Genomic DNA, 19,793 nt, shown 5'->3' with positions numbered 1-19,793 from the left:
GGAGCCCTCAATCGTGCGGATCCAGATTTTTTTTCTAGAAGAGTGTTGGGGGGGGGGGGGGTGGGGGTGGGGGGGGGGCGAATGATTATTGTATTTGCCGCGGTTGGGAGGGGGGTCCGAGGCATATTCTTAGTAATTTTAATTTGCGAAATTAATGATATTGAAATTTCCAGAGAGAGGGAGGGGGGTCCGGATCCCTCTTATCCATAAAATTTCGTGCATGAGCAAGGAATTCGAATGTCGTATAATGAAGTTCAATGTTACTGTGTTTGAACCACAGTATTGATTTAAGGTAAGAAGACAGCTGATAAGTGATAGAAATCTTGAAATCACTACCTTTTATAAGGAGAATATAATGATTAGACGTAGCCAACACTGGTAAACAAAAAAAACCCGCATTACCCAGTAAAATATTAATGAACATCCATTGAAAGCACGTGTGCTTATTCTGATAATATGCATGCGTACCAATAACAAATTCATCGGCAAGCCTCGGGTGAGTACGGTATCCATACCATCACTGATGGTCAATGGAAAAACTGGTTGTTAACCTTTTTATATTAATATATTTACTAGAATGGTTCGTTTTTGGGATTAACTAAAGACGGCTCAAGAAAATTTAATTGTAAATGTTCATATACTATATAAACACGTGTGCACACTGTAGTTCGTATACTACAGTTAACCTGTGGTTGTACTTGATCTGTACACATGCAGTCAGAGGACCCTGTGTTTGTACTTGAGCTGTACATATGCAGTCCGAGGACCCTGTGTTTGTACTTGAGCTGTACACATGCAGTCCGAGGACCATGCATGTGTTTGTACTTGACCTTTATACATGCAGTTTGTGTTTGTACTTGAATTGTATACATGCAGTCAGAGGACCCTGTGTTTGTACTTGATCTGTATTCACATGCAACCAGAAAAGAACTCGATGTTGAATGTATATACCATATAGATAAGTATTCAAAACTAATATAATTTTATTTAAAATTGGTAAGTAGATAAAAACAACAATAAAAACGCGTTTTGGTACAAATTTATACATATTGCAGTAATAACACTACCAACTACCACCAACCACCAAAATATTTAAATAAATCTCATTTTATATAAATGCTGATTTCCTGGTGATCATGATAATTTGGTTAATTCCATATCAGGTTCTTTTTTCAAAGCCCCAAAAAACGGTATTCGATGTGGCTACTTTGATCTTCGCATTTTCGCCTACAGGGCGTAGATCTATGCGAGAGTGCGAAGTTGTGAAGGCGAAAGTGCGAAGTTGCAAAGGCGAGGAGTGAAGGTACGAAAATGCGACGGCGAAAGTGCGAGCTTGCAAACGCGAAGAAGCGAACTACTTTCGCTCCTTCGCACTTTCAAGTTTGTGGAGCTCTCTATCCTGCAGATCCAGATTTTGTTGTAGGAGAGGGTGGGGGGTCCCGAATGATTACTGTATTTGCCGCAGGGGGGGGGGGGGGGTGTCCGAGGCATATTCTTGGTAATTTTACTTTGTGAAATTATTAATATTGAAATTTCCAGAGGGGTGTTGGGTAGGGGGTCTTCCCCATCAAAATCCGTGCATGAACAAGGAATTCGAATGTCGTATACTATATTCAATGCTACTGTGTTTGAACAACTTTATTGATTTAAGGTAAGCAGACAGCTGATAAGTGACAGGAATCTGGAAGTGCATATGTACACATTATGGCGAGCATTACCTATTATGTAGAGTACATAATGATAAGACGTAGCCAACACTGGTAAACACAAAAAAAAAATCCAATGCCCCAATAAAATATTAATGAACATCCATAGTAAGCACATGTGCTTACTATGATAATATGCATGCGTACCAATATCAAATGTATCGGCAAACCTCGGGCCAGTACGGTATCCACGCTGTCATTGATGGTCAATGGAGAAACTGGTCGCTAACCTCTTTATAAATGTATTTACTAGAATGCACACATCTGTAAACATGCAGTCAGAGGACCCTGTGTTTGTACTTGAGCTGTACACATGCAGTCCGAGGACCCTGTGTTTGTACTTGAGCTGTACACATGCAGTCCGAGGACCATGCATGTGTTTGTACTTGAGCGTTACACATGCAGTTTGTGTTTATACTTGAATTGTATACATGCAGTCAGAGGACCCTGTGTTTGTACTTGAGCTGTATACACATGCAACCAGAAAAGAACTCGATGTTGAATGTATATACCATTTAGATGAGTATTCAAAATTAATCTAATTTTATTTAAAATTGGTAAGTAGATAAAAACAACAATAAAAACGCATTTTGGTACAAATTTATACATATTGCAGTAATAACACTACCAACTACCACCAACCACCAAAATATTTAAATAAATCTCATTTTATATAAATGCTGATTTCCTGGTGATCATGATAATTTGGTTAATTCCATATCAGGTTCTTTTTTCAAAGCCCCAAAAACGGTATTCGATGTGGCTACTTTGATCTTCGCATTTTCGCTTACAGGGCGTAGATCTATGCGAGAGTGCGAAGTTGTGAAGGCGAAAGTGCGAAGTTGCAAAGGCGAGGAGTGAAGGTACGAAGATGCGACGGCGAAGCGCGAAGATGCAAAGGCGAAAGTGCAAGCTTGCAAACGCGAAGAAGCGAACTACTTTCGCTCCTTCGCACTTTCAAGTTTGTGGAGCTCTCTATCCTGCAGATCCAGATTTTGTTGTAGGAGAGGGTGGGGGGTCCCGAATGATTACTGTATTTGCCGCGGGGGGGGGGGGGGGGGGGGGGGTGTCCGAGGCATATTCTTGGTAATTTTACTTTGTGAAATTATTAATAATGAAATTTCCAGAGGAGTGTTGGGGGAGGGAGGGGGGTCTTCCCCATCAAAATCCGTGCATGAACAAGGAATTCGAATGTTGTATACTAAAATTGAATGTTACTGTGTTTGAACCACTGTATTGATTTATGGTAAGCAGACAGCTGATAAGTGACAGGAATCTGGAAGTGCCTATGTACACATTATGGCGAGCATTACCTATTATGTAGAGTACATAATGATTAGACGTAGCCAGCACTGGTAAACACAAAAAAAAAATCCAATGCCCCAATAAAATATTAATGAACATCCATAGTAAGCACATGTGCTTACTATGATAATATGCATGCGTACCAATATCAAATGTATCGGCAAACCTCGGGCGAGTACGGTATCCACGCCGTCATTGATGGTCAAAGGAGAAACTGGTCGCTAACCTCTTTATAAATGTATTTACTAGAATGGTTTCATTGTTGGGCTTAACTAAACCCTGTCACACCAGGCTGCGTCCCCACGGCGTTGTAAAATTCATGGAATCGCCGTAGGATCGCAAGGAAAATTCAGAAATAATGTACAGTTTTATTTGAAAATTTTACAACTGGAGAAGTCACGGCGTCCTGACGGCGACCTAGGCGGTCTTACGGAGCTCCCACGGCGTATAACTGCGTTTCACGGAGTTCTACTTGGCGATTAACTGCGCTCTCGCTGAGTCTCCGCCGAGCGCTCATGACGTGCTAGGAGTTTTTACCGCGCGTCCACGGCGTGCTCTGTGCGCTGACTGCGCTCACAAGACGTTCTTTACTTCTTGGTAGGTTAATATTAATTTGTACAATTGTATGGGAAACAAATAAGAATTTACAACTAGTATATAAATGATTTAAAAATTGTTGTGATTTTATGATAAGGTACATTGTAATTGAAACATAGTTACTTCTAAACAATTTGTGAAGGACTAGGATTAAACTCTTAGTAGTCAGGTCTACAAAAAAGATCCGTTATTAGTTGTTAGAAAACATTGAAAAGATGTGAAAACATCAAAACCAAATGGCGTGAATTCCATCTACGTCCATCGATTGGTCTTGGAATATTAGCAAATGCTGCTTTTTACATAGTCATCTACATCCAGTTTGATAATTATTACATCGCTTGCTATTGTACAACAACCATTTTTCGAGTTTTCGTGGTCCTGATGACAACGCACTAGAAACGCCGTGGGAGCCCAGTATAAACGCAGAAAAAACGTCACGAGAGCGCTATGAACCAGCAACAGCTCTTTGGGGTCGCTGAGTGAACGCAGCCAAATGGAAAACAACTTGTTCAAACGCTTTAGATGCGCAGTGAGAGCGCATTGAGAGCGCGATAGAGACGCAGTGAGATCCCAAAGGACTCCGTTAGGTCTTCGTGCAAGAGCAATTAACTTATCACTGCGTCTACACTGCGATTAGCTGCGTTCCTTGAGCGCACCGACGGAGCTCTCGTGGCGCTGTTGGAGATCTTACGGCGCTGTCACAGCGACCTCACTACGCTTTTACGGCATGTTTAGAACGCCGAGCCACGGCGCGTATTTTGTGCATGTTCAAAGTGCGCGCCGTCGCATGGCGTTCTTAAATGATCAAGGCGATCCCACCGCGACGGACGAAGATGTAGTTATGTTGTTACAGCGCTGAAGAAGACTCTACTGCGTTTACCTTGGCGTTTTACATTATTTAAGGACGCAGCGGGATCGCCGTGAGAACGCAGCTCCGGTGTGACAGGGGTTTGAAGACGGCTCAGGAAAATAAAATTGTAAATGTACATGTACTAAAAAAATACTTGTGCACAGTGTAGTTCGTATACTACAGTTAATCTGTGGTGATCAGTACACATGCAATCCGAGGACCCAGTGTTTGTACTTGATTTGTACACATGCAGTCCGAGGACTCTGTGTTTGTACTTGATCTGTACACATGCAGTCCGAGGACTCTGTGTTTGTACTTGATCTGTACACATGCAGTCCGAGGACTCTGTGTTTGTACTTGAATTGTATACATGCAGTCAGAGGACCCTGTGGTTGTATTTGATCTGTATATGTATATGCATTCAGAGACCCTGTATTTGTACAATTACAATTTTCAGACCTACTGTGGTTTCATCAATATTCGTTGAATACCAATTTTCGTGGATTTCGTTGTTAAGTTGCTCCACAAAATTAAATGTTCATTGAAGTGCAATTTCTATTAACATTTTGTATTGATAGGTTCATTGGCCACGAATTTACGTATCCTTGAAACTGTGATTTTTACTATATCCACGAAAATTGATACCCTTGAATATTAATGAAACCACAGCATATATTTACATTTTCCAGTGTCTTAATTTGCTTGTGATAACACTACGTACCGATTTTGTACTATATAACCCATAATACAAATGACGCCAAATTGAAGCACCAGCGGGGTTTGCTTATTTATATTTTTACAATGTAAATTTAATCGTACGATGGCATAAAACTATATAAATATAAGTAATAAGGAATCATTCTTTTAATATTATGAGGTGATAATTTCGGTTGGGGCGTGATCAAATCTATCATAAAGCCCTTCGGGCTTTATTGGATTTGATCACGCCCCGACCAAAATTATCACCTCATAATACTCAAAGAATGATTCCAAGTTTAATAATATTCCTTATATATTTTCGAGAAAAAAAACTCCTAACTATTCGTAAGAAAATCAAAGGTGGAATAACACATCATAACAAAATGGCTGACCTCTGAACGAAAGGATATTTCGTTTTATTAAAAGGATTTTATCGACGGCAACATGTAAGTTATCCAATAGCCGAATAGATAAAATGTCGGACTTAAGATGAAGATAAGTGATAAATGTCCGTACATCACGAGTTCGAATCCTGCTGGGGCTTTTGTTGTTAACTTGCATGTACTTACTGAATTTTTTAGATATTCAATTTGTATCCCTAAACTGTAAATATTTCGCTTATTTGACATATGAACAGTTTATTTATCATTATGTCTTTCATAATCAAATAATTCACTGTTTATTTGAATGACGTTTTCCATGTGGGTTATTCGACCTTATCTATGCTAAATTTTCTCATATTGGCAAGCGTAAATCGTCTTTTATCTTACATACTCGTTGAAAGTTTTCATTGCGTTCGTTAATGCTAAAATTCGTAGTTATCGCACAACCATTGTATATTTTCAAATATACATGCATGGTCTGGCAGATCGAGATTACAAATGAAATTTCGCTATAATACAAATACAATAATGAAATTACAGGCGTCGTTTAGATGAGTTATTGAATGGGCTTTCTTCTGCTATTACATGTACAGTATCATATTCCTACATGTACAGTACATGTACCTATTTCAACTCTACATTTAACTTCGGGTGTCCACGTTTTCTTTCGGGGGGTAGGGAGTAGGGGTACAACATACGTATGTTTAATATTCACAGGTTCACTGAATATTTAACACTGAGAAAACTTTAGATCAGCTTGTCCTTTGGTTGTAAATATATGTACATTTTCAGGAAGGGGGAACCTGTTGTTGTACTTAATATGTATACATTCAGTCAAAGGACTCTGTCTTTCTACTTGATCTGTAAACATACAGTCAGAGGACCCTGTTGTTGTACTTGACCAGTCTGTACATTTGCTATCAGAGGACCCTGTGTTTGTACTTGAGCTGTACACATGCTGTCAGAGGACCCTGTGTTTGTACTTGAGCTGTACACATGCTGTCAGAGGACCCTGTGTTTGTACTTGAGTTATATAAATGCAGTCAAAGGACCCTGTGCTTGTACTTGATCTGTAAACACATGCAATCAGAAGAGTACTCGATGTTTGCATATTAATGCCATTTAGATGAATATTCAAATTACAAGTTATAATTAAGAAGGCTTAATAGTCAGCAAATACATGTACCTTAAAAGTTGGATATAATTATATTAGACAGAAGCCATGATGACTTTACATTGTTTATACAGTACCGATCAGACCCAATCTAACAGAAAGTAAACCCCAACTAAACCCTGGGTTTACTAGAGTGGACCCAGAGTAAACCCAAGGAAACCCAGAGAGTAAACCCGGTCAGAGGTATACCTCTGAAAGCAGACGCTAAATGTGTATTCGAAATATACATAGGGCAGGAATAACAGACAGTAGGATAGTAAGATAAAAGACAGGTCTGCTTCACACTTCAGTGCGTAGTTGACCTCAAAAGCAATTTCCAAGTAAACCCAAAGTAACCCCAGAGTGGACCCAAGTTTTCAAAAAGAAAACCCAGAGTAAACCCCAAAAGTTAACCCGGTGTTAGGTTGGGTCTGATTGATACTATAGAGCTCCTTCTAAAGAAGATTAATAGAGTCCAAAAATGGCCATGACCATCGAACCCTCTTAAATGTTCTCCCACAATCCAACCCCTTAAGGCTATTTTTTATTAGTTGTTTTTCAAGACCTTTTTTTTTTAATTGGTCTGTAGATCAAAAAACATAAACATTAAAGACACATTTTGATACAAATTTATACATATTGTAGTATTTTTTTTAAATTTTGGTCAGTCGTTCTTGAAAAACAACTAATAAAAAAGTGGCCCAATATACAATGAAAATGAACCTTGTTATTAGATTACATGCTTTTATTCTCTGTAACAAATTCATTCTTAAACAAAATTTAAATGATTTCAAATAAATATATTTCAGACATGTTCATTTTTAGAAGCTAAATTAATTATGATAATTTCTATGTACCGTACATGTAGTACTGTGGAATCATTTTTATTTGTGGGGGTCAATGTCCGTTGGTTACCAAACTGTTCCTAGTTCATGGGGAGGTAATTTCTTCAGTAGCAAGTTCTATTTTATCAATACATACTAAATATTTGCTTGTGTATACATTGAAGGGGATGTAAATTTGTGTGCAAGCCAGTTACTCACGAAAGCCATGAACATTGGTCCCCCACAACCACGATGATTCCACAATATAATATGTACTGACTACATACAAAAATAAACATTCACATGCAATTTTAAATTCAGCTTTGATAAAATTTCCCAAAATTAAATTAAGTTATATGTATGGACTGAAAACTTATCATTCCAATTTATCAAGCATGCAGTTATTATAAATTGCACGAAAGTGTTCAACTTCAAGTTGCATCTAGTATGGGCCATGGTGATTCTTTTCCATTTGTATTCCATTCATATCTTTGGTATTATGTCCAACTCTTTTCTTGAGATTTCCTGAAAAGAAATATTACAAACATTTAAACATAGTATTTTTACATCAACTTTAAAACAATAACTAGTAACAAATACACGTAACTATTAAAGAATAAAATTCTAGTTTTAGTCAATGTACAAATAAAAGGCCGTGTAGGGGTAAAAAAAGAAGAAGAGTATTTAACATTTGTACATGCAACTGAACTCAGGTTTTCAGTGTAATTTTGAGATTGGCTAAACATTGAGTATAATTGACACATTTTCTTACATGTAATTATATGTAAATACATGTAAGATCGATGTATGTATACATACATGTAGTTGTATCCCAAACAGCAGAATTGTAGATGGTGAGATTATAAATTCAGGGATTCGGAAACTAACACAAAGTAGGAAACCTGACAGATGTTATCTTTTTAATCAATTTACTGTAGATTCCTACATGTAATTAAACACAAGGAATTGATATTCGCATAAAATGACACGAGAAGCACCCAAAGCGGATTTTAAAACCTCACTATTATTTTCTGAGAGTTTTGAACTATAAGAAATTAGGATAGAAGTTATTTTGCACTAGCTATTAAAACTAACACAAAGTAGGAAACCTGACAGATGTTATCTTTTTAATCAATTTACTGTAGATTCCTACATGTAATTAAACACAAGGAATTGATATTCGCATAAAATGACACGAGAAGCACCCAAAGCGGATTTTAAAACCTCACTATTATTTTCTGAGAGTTTTGAACTATAAGAAATTAGGATAGAAGTTATTTTGCACTAGCTATTAAATACACAACTGCAATATCATGGAATTACATGTAAGTACTTGCATAAAATAAGAGGGGTTTGCACTAATAAGGAATCAACGGTATATATTTGAAAATACAACTAGATACAAGGTTTATTTTGAAATATTAACCGACTAAAAAAATTTTCCGATACAAGTTTTTACCAGTATACAAAATATCAGTTCTAGAATCAAATTAAGAACAATATAAAAGAAAGAATATAGAATGGTATTATATTGTACATGTATGTAATTGTATCATATTTGATACACAATACTAGCTTTATGTATAATTTGATACAATATTGTATGATATCATATGATATCATATCATGTGACATAGTAATTCATTATATATTGTTATACTTTCATGTTAAAAACTGAAATCTGATTGGTTAAGACGCAGTTCATAATATTTTCTATTACCCTCAGCGTTAGCAACGCACTTAGCAACGGGTAACATTAAAAATTGTTACATGCGCGAAAATTATGCGTGTACGGTTCGCTGTAGAATTCACGTTATTCCTATATGCAAGCAGTAAAATTTTCTTAAAAATTAAGACATTCAGTATAACAAAATAAATAGTGCCTGTTTGGGAGGATAACAGTTGAAATTGACACCCCTCAAAAACCATTGTCAACCTCCGCTTCGCGTCGGCTGACAATGGTTTTCTCGGGGTGTCAATTTCAACTGTTACCCTCCCAAACAGGCACTATTTATATAATACAATATCAAATTATAAAATACTGTATCATATCTGATTCAATAGCGGGTTTCGAACTCTTGCCACTAAAAGCATTGCGTCTTGAAGCCCAACGCGTTACTGTTATGCTACAGCATCCGATGATGCATCTGACGGTATTTATATATATAAAACGTAGAAACTTACGATTGACATCAAGCAATAGAAATTATTAATCTTTCCAAAAACATCTCATTATTGACGATAATTTTATAAGTTATATAAGTTTTGATAAACTTTTGAATAAATGGATTAAACAATTTCGAAAGAAATTCAATATGAGAATCACAAAAACGCTTTTTGGAATGACGCTTGATAAAGAATGTACAAGAACAAAATTCAATGAGATTTAATTTGTCTGCTAAACATTTCGAGTTTTCTCGGTAAGGTGAAAAGTTTCTCGTTTCTTAATTAAAAAGAACATAATCCTTTGTTGATTTTTTTTAATTGTACAACAACTTGTTGATTAAATAATCGATGAATTTGAAATCAATTGATTAATTTGAAAGAACAAACGCTAGCTTTTCCGGTGATTATTTTTGGGACAGGACAACACTCAAACATCACAGCTACTTGTAGCAAAGCACGTCAGTATATACAACACTTGGCATAATAATTAATAACAATAGTGTTGTGTTGTGCATGTAACTATGCCTAAATAGTACCCTAGTCAGGGTTTGATACATAGTGCACTCGCCTCCGGCTCGTGCACTATGTAACAAACCCTGTCAGACTACTATTTAGGCATAGTACATGCACAACACAACACTATTATATAAATATTGTATCATATCATACAATACTATACATAACGATATCATGATACAATATCATATCATAATGTACAAACATTTGATACAATATCATATTGTATCATATTACTTTTTACAATATAATAAATAATATAATATTGTATCATATAAAACAATAGTGTATCATATCATACAATACTATATCATAGGAATCATGCTATATCATTTAACAGAAAACACATCCATCAAGCAGTTTGAGTGAGGTAGGAGCTTTTTTAAGCATCTTTGATAATTGAGATCAGGCTCTGAAGTTACCTCTGTGATTCATTTATATTATAGCTAAATCAACTATGCAAGCTATAACATGTATCTATAACTAAAACATGTGACCTGTTCCAAAAACTAAACTTCATCTCACATCTAAAACCTATGTCTCAGATTCAGCATTCAAACCTGTCAGGTGAATCAGCATCATAAGACACATCATCGATACAATTTTGGTGAAGTTAGGACCAGTAATAATAAATTACAAAGATATATTTTGTCAGCATCCTTGATAATAGAGATAAGGCTGCTTCCTCTGCGATACATTTATATTAATAGTTAAATCAACTATGCAAGCTATTATCTATAAAACATGTGATCTGTTCCAAAAACTAAACCTCATCCTGCATCTGAAACCTATATATATGGCTCAGATTCAGCATTTAAGGCTGTCAGGTGCATCAGTATCATAAGACCCATCATCCATATGATTTAAGTTTGGTGAAGTTAGGAGCAGTAATAACTAAGATAAAATCATCAGAGGGCACCTGATCCAAAAACTTTAACCAGCTATTAAAAATTAATCTCCTCCAGCATCCAAAACTAAGGCTCAGATTCAGCATTCAAGCCTGTCAGATGCATCAGTATTACATGTATAAGACACACCATCCATACAAGTTTGGTGAAGTTAGAACCAGTAGTAACTTAGAAATGGCTATCAAAGGGCACCTGCACCAAAGACTTACACCTGCTCTACAAATCTTAACCTCATCCAGCATCTGAAACCTTAGTAATGGCTCAGATTCAGCATTCAAGCCTGTCTGGTGCATCAATGTAGCTCAGTGGTTAAACATTTTAAAGTACATGTACCGTATCTGCAGGCTTGTGAACTGCAGATTGTGACTTTTGTTCATATTTACTGAATTAGGTAATCAAAATTTTTAAATCATAATTTTTCATCAAGTATATTACATATTTTTTTGCCCATTTGTCAATCTTAGACTAATATCAGGGGTAGAAACTTCTTAAATATACAACTTGCAAATAATTGCGTGTACCAAAAATGAACCTGTATGAATTTGCTACGTACTTTTTAGATTAAATCTTAATAAATTAATGTAACATTACCAATTAAGCAAGCTAGCTACCTTGATCAATTTAACTAAAATGGCATATTAAACACGTTAAAATATATATATAAAATACGTACCTCATAAGTTGATGTCTAATCCAATATCAGTCGCATGTTGCCATATTATTGATAAATTGTTTCACACTATTGATGAATCTTGACACTGTATGATTCTTAAATCTGTATCAAATTTGCATCCTAATCAATGCATTTTTGTGTATATATATATTCAACTTTTTGAACACACTGAATATCATCCACACTTTTAACTGGTGAAATGGCTTTTTAGTTCTTTTATTGGAATCATTTTCTTGATCCTTCAGCATGTAATTTTTTTAGTCAGTTTCCTTAATTTAAAAAATCCACATCAACAAGAAAAGGTTGGTTACAAGGATTCCATGATACTCTGTCAATTATACTTCTTCCATCATTAGGTCATGATGAAATTCACCTCCCATCACACAGCTATAGATATGGTCCTATCGTCATATCCCCCAGAAAACAAATAGACTGGTCTGCTTATGTTCCTAAAAAATAAATTGAAAAGTGTTTTTTTAATACTCGGTATCTAGATAATAAAATTACAATTATATTACTTTATATGAATGATCTCCAACAAAAAGCAATATGTATAGGCAGTACTGTGAGTATGCCCTGGATCAAGTGTTTATATATTCATGTGTCATGCATCACAAGAATAAACATATGCTACTCAATAACTGTAAAATAGTTTCTTTGCTATCTGCCCAATGTGAAAAGTCATAGAAACCATTCACTGGCAGCATTTGATTTCCCTCATTTTTAATCTCAGAACACCTCTGTTGTAAACCCAGTTGCTATGTTAAATTCAAAGTCTGTTGATTGACTCTAATTTGTTTACCATCAAGAAAATCTGCATCACCGACAAATAAAGTTTTCTTTGGTACAATGTATAACAAGATATCTACAGTATTTACCGACTATATTCAGACAATAGCGAGTTAATATTGTCCCCCTTGACAGAACTTATTTCCCATGGCTTCACCTCAGGATATAGTTACTGTCTCAAGAGACAATAAACTTTTTTACCTTAATTTTCATTGCAAGTAAATGCAGTCACACTTCGTTATCTCTAACTAGATGGGACTGTTTAAAAACTTTGAGATATCCGAGTATTCGAGATATCGAGGGTAACACACTTAAAAAAATAAGTGGTTGTGATTTACAAATCACTTCGACATATCCATAATTGTGTTTGAGATATCAGTGTTCGAGATATCGAAGTTCAACTGTAGGTATATTTTATCTAAACGATTTATTGCTTTCTTTGGTGCTTCATTCTGGCTATGAAGGTATCTAGCGTTGCAGAAAAAAAAATACATGTTAAGGCAAGTTGTGTTTTTTATCAGCAATGCTAGGCTGTGTTATAACTTTCACACAGTACCTGCAACATATTTTTTTACAATCCTATCCTGTCTTATCCTATCCTGTACAGTTTATCAATCCAATTGTATCGTTCGTATATATAACCTTCTACCGTGCGTTAATCCTAGTATCCTATCGTGTGTTAATCTCATCAGGTTTATATATTGTTCAATTCTAACAGTTTTTCCATTTATTCGATCGCGTTAAACCTTTGGTACCATTTTACATGCAAGTACTTTACTTTGAAGTTACAAGTCGTTCAGTGCACCGTATACGATAAGTTATCAAACAATTAATATACAATATAAAATCCAGCATTATATCATACTAATTTCTAAATTCTTTAGACTAAAATAAAATAAAATATTACATGTAAATCACATTTTAAGCAATGGAAATGAAAGATTAATGTTAGCAATCAAAGTTCTTAGGAACAAGGTAACATATTTACCTATAGGTTGAATATATTAAATCGTACGCAGTGTATAACTGATCAGTAAGCATTAACTTGTATGTAATACAATTCGATCGTTATTTGATGCATTCTTTTTACAAAAAGAAGGTACTTATAAACGATTTTATACTTATCTAAAACAAGAGTTTCATTTTAAGGTTCTAAGATCGTCAGCCTCAAAGTATTTTTTCATATCATAACAATGATATTTTTCTATCAACCTTTATAAATGAAATAAAATGAATTTTTAGATGGTGTCCATGCATTTTACAAAGTTATTGCAAATTTGCCTAGTATGATGGATATAATAAGATAAAGAAAAAAGTTGAGCTAAAAAAAAAGTCCTGGTGCATCAGTGGCATGCATGTACATGTATATTAGTGGAAGTGCTCCGTGGATCCACTACGCCATGAAGCATTTAGTTGTGTGACTAATGGTTATACTAGCCCACTAGTTGAATACTAATTAACATTGTGTGTAAAAAAAGTCAGATTTATGGTACAAATAAAAGAAATCCGGATAATTAAGAGTTATCGAACATATTGCTGAGGATCGGAGGTTGTTTACTTAAATAAACCTGCTATTTTCCATGTGATTTGATGTCGAGATGAGATATGTTTGCGGTGATTGGCTGGGGTGTTTGGTAATGAAAACAATGTTACCAATATTGATAAATTATTGATCATATAAGCTCATATTTTTCCTTAATAAATTTTAACTTGTTATGTTTGTATATTCTATAAATGACGCACAAAATACAGTGTTAGATGAAAAATGAGTAACACAGAAAAATGAAAATACCAAATGCTAGTTATAACTATGGAATTTTTATAATAACAAATAGAATTTAAAGACCTTTATGACTATCAGTAGTATAAATTGGATAATTTAATCCTGAAACAAGGTTAGCTTTTTAAATAGCTAAGAAAGTCAGCCAGCGGAATTTTTATTTTAGGTCCAAAGAGAATACACAATCTATTAAAATACAAGATAAATAGTTTCCAGAACAATAATAATATGCGGGTTCACTTTTAGTTTGCACCTTTATTTTTATATGGCTGTACATGTAGGTGAGGAGATAAGCGTGTAGTGGTGAAAATGCAATGTATGACTGCGCACCTACTTAATGCTTAAAGTTGTCACATTGCAAACATAGCTCTATGAATTTCATGGTCTCGTCGCAAACCACTACCAATATATTTACTTTCCAATCTCACTAAGAGGTCGGGAAATATACGGTACACGGAGTCTGGACTGTGGCTGCAGACAATTCCCATTGGCAGTCTTCCGATGCGCAATTTGACCTAGAAACTGACCAGTTTCATAACTTCTTCGAATTTTTCTAACACGAACTGTCTATATAATTCCTTCCCAGAATACCAATTTAAGCAAGCGCAATTGAAGTTTCATCCTAACTTAATTAGTCAGCCTGCGGGCTGACTAATAATAACAATTGGGTCATTGACTAAGATAATTTAAATATCTCTCTCTTCTCTCTCTCTCTGCTGCTACCCTCCCAAACAGGCTCTATATAATGTTCATTTATCATTTTATAGGGATCAAGTCATTTGCCATTATAAAAATCTTTAGTTACAGTTGTATCATATAAACCTTTCAGCTAGGTACAATTAGTTCGCCAATTTATTTGTTACCAATGAAACAAGATTTTATATAAAAAGGTTGAAATAAGGAATGCTATATATGTATATAAATGTATATATGTCAGAGGTGTTAAGTATGGACAACATCATTAGACAATGTTGCTTTAGAATATGTTTACTTTCTTTTATTAAAAAAATGATATTGGAATTTCATTTTTTCTGCATTGGATACTCGAGTGACCAGTTGAGTGTGTTACCAGTAAATACAGCTTTAATAGCTCATAAGTTTGTTTTAAAAAAGAAACTTTATATGTTTTGGGCTGCTCATTCATCTTTGTGGAATTTATTAGGTAATATATATACATTCAACATGATTCAAATATAAATTTTGTATTTTCATTCAATTACTGAATAATTATTTTTTTTAAAACAATGATAATACCAGTTATGTAAAAAATGTATATGTGACGGAAGATATCAAAGATGACGTTGTAAATTGCTAGTAAACAGAAATCCACGGAACTGGACCTGGCCAGATCACGCTCGGACGATCACTGCAATCAAACTTCATGGGTGCGATTGCTTCAAACTTGATTGACAAGCGGCATTATTTTGAAGTTTGTACAGGTAAAAAAGGGAGCGTTTGTAAAATGTTCGGCCTTTAAGTGACCAGCCGACTGAGTCTAGTGAGCAGCTGACATAATTAATCATCGACTCTTGCCAAGAAGGAAAATCTGACAGTATTTTAAAACAAGAACTGGCGTGCGACCAGTTCTCGTCGAGTACCATTTCTCGCCAGTACATTGTGATGTCATTTTTCGTCTATAATTTTATGTGTTGATAAAATGACGTCACAATGTACTGGCGAGAAATGGTACTCGGCGAGAACTGGTCACACGCCAGTATATGTATAAATTGCCTCACCCATGTTCAACAGCTGTTCAACATGTTCAAAGCATAAAAAATCATGTTTTATACACAGACATCTTCTATCAAATATGATTTAGGTCTAAAATATTAAGCCTTGAGGTTGAGATATGCTAACCTGTTTATGGATAAAGTTAATTCATGATTGGAAAATGTTTACATTACTCATAGATCATGCATGTGTAGAAGTTCGTCTTGCACAGTTCAACATGGAATATATTATATTAACTGTTATTCCCTAGTAAAAAATGCAGGAACTTGAACAGCTGATTAACAAATATCATAGTATCAAGTATGTGTAACAGCTGAATATTGTAATCTGACCGAGTCTGACCTACTTACGTTGCGAATGTAAACATGGCACCCGTCCTCCATCCCTAAATAATACACGAAAGTTCTTCATGATTTTCACTTTTAAAATAACCAGAATCCACAGTAACTTGTGATGCTATGGTCAACTGACAATTTTCTCTCCCGCTGGACAGTGGCGGCGTTTCTGACGAAAAAAAAAATTAATTCGTACTAGGGATGTTTCCGATATGTAAACAAACATGGGGATTGATATAATAATCAACTCGCCATTAATTCACAATATATATCTTGACATTTACATAGATGTAAATCTTTTACTTAATAGCATTATGTTAAAACGAATGTTTGTTAAAAGATTCGCGAAAATTCGGGCTGACAAACTATCGAGCCATGCACGGACCCTGCATTTTTCCACAATCAGGGGTGTAAGAGAATTTTTTTTGTGCAGTGGGAGTAAAAGAGTAAAATTCAATTAAAATGCAGAAATTTCCAGAGGTAGAGGGGGGACCCCTGATTCACTGTAGATCCACGACGCACATGAATGATAGCCACAGTTTACAACTACAATAGGCTAAATTTTAAATAAATAAATGAATATAAATATATCTACATGTATTAAAAAATATTGTGAAATTAGTTTGTGAAATTAGTAAATTAAACGGTTCCGTTTTCTAAACATTCCCATGATGCATTTTGGTTTGTGTTTTCATTTGCCCAAAAAGAAATTAATTTTTTTACTTTGAATATTTCTAACTTTGAAAGGAGACCGACTCTGCTGGTGTAAATAGGAGAAAGTGCATAACTTTCTAAGATAATTGGTTTGTATGGAAAATTATTTGATACTGTAAAAACCAAAAAAATGGACAAAGCAGCTTTAAGGATTTTATATGACCAATATTTCTTTGAGATGCGTTAGAATTCATGATACTAACTAAAGTTTAAAAAAGCACATGTTTTTCACTATAATTGATAAATTCTATATTTTCTGAAAACAAATTAATATTAATGCCTTTATATTAATTATTAATGATATTAAAATAAATGAACATGTTTGTATATTATTTTCTGGTACAATATCAGTCACAGTATGATAGTGTTTTATTATTTATTTATTCAGGGGGGAGGGGCAGGAGGGTAGATGTCAGATCTTTTGTTAAATAATCCAGTTAATATTCTGTTTCTAACTCTGTTTTATCTTTGCTGTTTCGTTTTTAACACAAATTAACAGTTATCAGGGTTTGATACATTAGAATTTGTTTAAAAAATAATTACATTTTGAACTCGGCGTTTAATATGTAACCGAAATCATGGCTTGATATATGTTTATATAACTAGGATTTGTGAGCTCTCTATCACTTTATAATCCGACGAGTGAATCAATTTTTTGCTGGCTATGAAAACTCCTCAAAGAAGTATTCTAAACATCAAAATATGAAAATATTTGGCTAATGTAATGACCATGCCCTTCAAACAGCACATTTTCTCTCGTTTTGTAACTGAAATTATGGAATTAGTGTTTTGTAATTAAAAAAAATAAAGAAATACTTTGTATGGTATATACTAATCTAATCGAATAAAGAATTTGAACTGGATAAAAAGATTTTAAACGATAGACTAAGCACAATGAAACTATAGATCAATATAATCATAGAGAGTATGTAGGTTTCAAAACATTTTATTTGGATTTGTTTACGTTCGCGGGGGTGTTAAGGAAGCATATGGGCAATTTAGCGTCTTATTTTGACTGTTATATTCAAAATCGTGAAATTTAATAATTATTTTGAATAAGATCAAACACTTAGTATTATCCTTTAAAATAGATGTCAGTGCAATAAAATCGGGTTGTACATAACTGCCACATTGGTGCATTATCACGTGACAACTATAAATAGCTTACGTATATTCCTTAACATAAAATGAGATAGAACAACACTACCCCGCGGTTTCAAAAATAAAATAAACATAACAAGTGAAAGCAAAACATCTTAGTTTAATCAAAACCCCTGCTAGAATTCTATGTTCTTCCTTATTAAAAAGTTATTTATCCGGTTCTCGAAAAACCTTCCCAACTTTTTTATAGTTTGCACGGAAAACGGCAAATTGCATCAAAACAACACACAACATGGGATTCTAGCTATTTTCAATTTAAGCATTGATCAAACTAACGATACGTATAAAATTTCAAGTTCAATATATACGGGGTAGTGTTGTTCTAGTCGGATTTTTATATCGTAAACAACGACAGAGGAAAGCCTGGCCGAGAAATAAAAGCAAATTTACATACCTTTTAGCGAATGATTGATAAAACTAACATCTCCCCAAGTATTCTTATGTTCAATTCTCAATAAATCACACCACAATACTTTATTAGAGTTCTTAGATTAGTTATATTTTGAATATGTTTACAATGTTTTTCGATCAAATTCACACGACATTCAACTTTTAGTCATGACGTCATCAATGTGTAAATCTACGTAATACAAACTAATTTCTGGAAAAAAAATTGTCTTCAGTATTTTTTATTTGTTTTTGATCTCCGTTTCGTTGCTTAGATATTTAAATATGTACATAATAACTAAGATTTGTGATTTCACGGAATTACATGTAACTCAGATTCCATATGCTTCCTTAACACCCCCGCGTTTGAATTACAACTAAACATGTATAAGAATATTCTAACTATTGTTAATTATCACTTTCGCTTCTTAAACCATTGATAAAACAATCTTTATTATATAAAAATATTGTAAATACTTACTACGACCTCCAGAGATCTTGATTGATCATCACTTCCGCCGCCGAGATGCGCGCGCATCGAAAACAACAAGTGTGTGTTATGGCGTCCGATAAAACTGTGTGACCGGGAAACGCACATTCACATTTTACCGACCTTCTGAGGACTTTCACCAAATTTCACCACATGATATATTTCGTCATTTTGAGTTGATTGGGACAGAATCTTTCCGAGGACCCGAAAAAAGTCCTCGGGAGAAATTTACGTCCTCGGAGTAAAGGTGTTTTTATACACTCGCGTCCTCGGAGCATCGGTAAAACCAACACACACACACACACACACACACACACACACACACACACACACACACACACACACACACACACACACACACATTATAGAAAATATATAATGTAGTTTATAGCGTATGGCATTTTATCCATACTTATATATCTTATTTCTTAAACATTTGAAAATAAAAAGTAAATCCATAAATTAAGGATATTTTAAGAAAGCAGCTTAAAAAGTTACGTCTATTACAATTTTCCCTGATTTTGATCATTTTATTTCTTGCTTAAATGAATTATACTGCTTCATATGTCACTGAGTGTGTTTAGATCTAAAATTCATAATCATTTATTAATACTGCAGTAGGCGTT

The 19,793-nt window shown here is 34.5% G+C and overlaps 1 long non-coding RNA gene and 1 pseudogene across 1 annotated transcript; both read right to left on the bottom strand.

Annotated features, from left to right (window-relative positions):
* The window catches only part of LOC128169661 (hemicentin-2-like), a 143,719-nt pseudogene that overhangs the window by 26,978 nt on the left and 96,948 nt on the right, over positions 1-19,793 (bottom strand).
* On the bottom strand, positions 7,445-19,454 carry LOC128169653 (uncharacterized). Its single transcript, XR_008241564.1, has 4 exons — positions 19,159-19,454; positions 16,431-16,584; positions 11,781-12,229; positions 7,445-8,042 (listed from the first exon to the last, which is right to left on the bottom strand). It is a non-coding gene; the product is annotated as an uncharacterized LOC128169653 (long non-coding RNA).

Source organism: Crassostrea angulata, unplaced genomic scaffold (assembly GCF_025612915.1).
Source record: "Crassostrea angulata isolate pt1a10 unplaced genomic scaffold, ASM2561291v2 HiC_scaffold_167, whole genome shotgun sequence".
NCBI classification, from domain to species: Eukaryota; Metazoa; Mollusca; class Bivalvia; order Ostreida; family Ostreidae; genus Magallana; species Magallana angulata.
The sequence above is the reverse complement of the archived record's forward strand: the minus strand, read 5'-3'. Positions and strand labels throughout refer to the sequence as shown.